The following is a 1,561-nucleotide window of genomic DNA, read 5'->3' on the forward strand; positions in this document are numbered from 1 at the left end:
TTTCTAATGTACTAGGCAGCAAAGAGATGATGTTTAAAAGATCAAAATTAAACTGTTGTAGTCACCACCTGAAAACAGTCACATTGTGGTATCTTTAAGACCATCTGGGATGCCAAGGAAACAAAATGTAGGGCCATGTGATATGATTTCCTGGGCATATCCATAGCATCTTGAAATCAGGGGATGTCAAGCTAAAAAAGATTTTTTTTTCAAAGTTACCAAGTCATTGGAGCATATGGAGGGTTAGTAAAAATAAAAGAGAATATTATGACTCTTGAAAATGTTACTGTTGTTTTTAGGTATTTTGGAGTTGACTACAAGTCATAGCAACACTATGAATAAGAGAGCAGAACCTTGCCCTATCCTGTGTTATCTTCACAATCCTGCCATGCTCAAGTCCAGTGTGGCAGTCACTGTGTCAATATATCTCATTGAGGGTCTTCCTTCGAATGGACATTCAAAAAGAAATTTTACCTCTTGCACAATTTTGCCTAAAGACCAGCACTGAATATGACAGTACAGGAGAAACATTACAGGTTGTACCATATAGATAGTCTTAAGTTAAATTAATGTAAATCTTTACAAAATTATATCACTAGATACAGCCTTTGAGATGATTTCCTTTAACATGAAAAATGGAAAGTGATATACTCAAAATCAGAATTTTAAAAGATGCATAACTAGAATTTTGGTCTCTTTTTTTACTTCTAATCCAGTGATATTTTTCTTTTACCATATCACCTAAAATATTTTAAATTAAGTAACACTTTAAATATATTAAAAAATCATTTCTTAATGTTAGTTTATATAATCTTTAAAGCATTACACATCTTTAACATGAACCAGACATATAAAGTATTATGAAATGTTACTTTAGTCAGTGTTAAAAGAAGTAGGGATTTTGAAACCTTTTGTCCTGAAGTTTCGGCCTTCTCCCAATCTCAACTCTTTTAACATTTTAAAATAATCATTAAAAAGCTCAGCTGTTAAACAATAATACTCCAGATCTGTCAATAAATCCATGACGTAGTATTCATCTTGCTGAGCTATCCAAACTCTCCCAGTTCTCATGTCCTACCAATCCACACATAACACACTGTATGACCACTGGGATTGCACCATGGTTGGAAAAACCTCAATGAAGTGCAAAACTCAGCATAAGGTCTGAACTTGCAACCTTTGCCTCTTAAAAAACACTTACCAAGCTAACTGGCTCAAATGATCTTTGACATCATTACCAGAATTAAAATTTTTAATATTCAAAGACAGAAGGGTAAGAAAAGATTTACCATTATGCTAAGAAAGAGTAGTGTGACGCAGGAAGACTCTATTTAATTCCTATGAGTATTTTTAATATGTTACAATTTATTTCAATTATTACAAAAATTTAGTAGCATGTAAATATAGCTCCAAAGTGGTTGCTATAATTCCCATTACACACTGGGTCTGCCTTCACAGGAAAAGCTATAAGGGCTCTTAAAGAATTTATCTAATGTGGAAAGTATATGACCTTAGTATTTTCCATGGCCTTGTATTTTTTCTTTTTTTTTTTTTTACCCTC

The sequence above is a fragment of the Elephantulus edwardii genome, unplaced genomic scaffold, assembly GCF_000299155.1.
Source record: "Elephantulus edwardii isolate Elephantulus edwardi_28Jun2011 unplaced genomic scaffold, EleEdw1.0 scaffold00206, whole genome shotgun sequence".
Classification (NCBI taxonomy): domain Eukaryota; kingdom Metazoa; phylum Chordata; class Mammalia; order Macroscelidea; family Macroscelididae; genus Elephantulus; species Elephantulus edwardii.